We start from the raw sequence: 2,465 nt of genomic DNA, 5'->3' as shown, positions 1-2,465 counted from the left end.
GTCTAGATCCAAAGATCGCAGATAAATATGCTGGAAAAGTTGAGCCTGATGTGAACAAATTCTCTGTTAAACTGAAGAATCTATAAAAGTCAGACAGTGGAGTTTATGCTGCACGTATGATAGCGGCTCGAGAAAGAATAGTAGCTGAATACAACGTCACAGTTCAAAGTGGGTTTCTGAACATTTCAATCATACTTAGCAAACAACCGCTGCCATGTAACTTAAACTTAAAAGAAGTCCAGCAACATTTGCAGTTTACAGAACAACTTCATTGACCGGTGTGTTTTGGCTTTTGGATTTTATCAGGGTTAACGATGACAGACAAAACAACTACTGCTCTCTTTACTAAAAATTCTGCTGGACTTTTGATCTGTTTTCACATTTTTCCCTTTTCTGTTCACCTTAAAAAAAGCTAAACCTGTGCCAGAACTCACCACATTGCTAAAGTGTTTCTAAAACTTTCCCTCTGTCCCCTCAGATCCAGTCTCTCCAGTCAGGTTGATGGTGGACTCTGTGTCCTGCAGCTCAGACTCCTGTAACCTCACACTGACCTGCAGCACAGAGGACTCTCATATCAGCAGCACTTTAAGTTGACCTTGACCTGCTTTCAGGAGGGAGGAAACAGATCAGAGATCACAAAAACTGGAGCTTCTTTCCAGGTTTACCTGTCAAACAAATGAATCTGTAACCATAGCAACCAGTCGTTCTGCCCCCCACATGTTGGTAAGACTAAATAACTTTTTACATACAGTTTGGCTTTAGACCAGATGAAAAAGTGCTAAACATAATGTTTCTAATCCAATTATCAGAAAGAATAATTTAGAAATATTTCTTTCATATTTCCCACAGACTGAATGTAACAGCTGTTGTGGTTGCTGCTGTTCTAAAACACTGAAGAGATCATTTAAAACTTTTAAATAATGTTTTTCAGTGTCAGTATGATGACGTACTGGTTAGTTATTTCTAATTTTGCTGTGTTGTGGTGTCAGAGTGGATCTTCTGTGTTCATTGTCTAATCAGCCTGCTTTGTTGTGCTGCAGGTTCAGAGACTCTCTTTGGCGTCTCCATCTGTTTGCTGAAGACAGTCGTGTTCTCGGTTGGTCTGATCATCATGGTGTCTTCTGTCATCAGTGTCTACCTCATGGAGAAGCTCAAGAAACAAAAATAAATTCTTCTGTCTGAATAAACTGTCCATATAGCTCAATGTTAATCCAAAAAAAACCCTTAAATGGGCTCTGTCACTGTAAGGCCAGGATGGGTGTAATACGTCTTTAGCCTCCATCATTTCTTATTAAATAAAGGAAATGGGTATAGTGATGCACTGAAATGTATGTACAAGCAGACTTTGCACAATTTTAACAAGCTTGAAAGTCAATATTTGGTATGACAACTTTCATCCTTTAAGTCAGCCTGACGTGTAGCACCGTGTACACGGCTCATTATCTTACGGAATATTAGGATTTATATTTTTACTTTATTTTATATTATTTTATTTTTTGAGTAAGAGTAAACAGATAAAAGAACCTCGAATGTGCTTAACAGGAGTAATGTAAATATAAATGTAACTTGACAACAAAACAAGATATAAGTATATACTGTGCATGGCAACTGTTATTGATTATATGTATGTAATAATAACTCTGGTTACTTTTTTTTATTAAAATTTCTTCCTGCTCATGTGAAACTTATTTGGTGATTTAATCTTTACAAGAATTGAAAGAGTGAAATAGTTGGTTTAAATACACCATAAACATGCTGTGTTCTGTTTCCAGTCAGGAATTACAGCACAGTCATTTCAGTGACTGGTACTAATGGGAGCGCTGTGGTCTGTGGGAAGATTCCAGCTTAGTGATTTTTCTTCATTCCACAGTTACATTGGAAAGACAAATGTACATATTTATACCTCACCTTTGGAATTATGGGAGATGGGGACGCTCTATTTGCCTTATTGATCAGGCAGTATTGCAACAGTTTGCCTTTACATCGGCAAGAAAAAAAACATTTCTGTCTTCATGGAAACTTTACACTGTGTAGCTTATCTTAGGCATCTCACATGCTGAGGAAGCTTGGAGGAGGTGTTGAATATAAAGCTATGAAAGAGGAAGTTGTGTCTCAGCAAGTGCAGTGAGCCACTGAAACAAGTCCTAGTACTGAATTATCAAATGCACAAAAACAACCTCATTTTATTAGCTCCCCCCACCCCCTTTATTGTACGTTTAACAGAGAATGCCTGTTTATTGAATGTATTAAATGTGATGGTACTTGTTAGAGTAAGCAGAAGTTGACAGTTTAAAGTTGACAGTTTAAAGTCTCACCTGCCCTGCAGAGGACAGGATGTGGTGGTCACTGCTCTGTGCGATAAGGGTCATGAAGTGATGTATGCTGATGTGTTTCCCTGTTTGAAATTTGCTTGCTCTACTGAAGTGCGATATTTGCTCAATAAAGAGGCTGTGCTGGGGTTGAGA

This window comes from Melanotaenia boesemani, chromosome 8, assembly GCF_017639745.1.
Source record: "Melanotaenia boesemani isolate fMelBoe1 chromosome 8, fMelBoe1.pri, whole genome shotgun sequence".
Lineage (NCBI taxonomy): Eukaryota > Metazoa > Chordata > Actinopteri > Atheriniformes > Melanotaeniidae > Melanotaenia > Melanotaenia boesemani.
The sequence above is the reverse complement of the archived record's forward strand: the minus strand, read 5'-3'. Positions refer to the sequence as shown.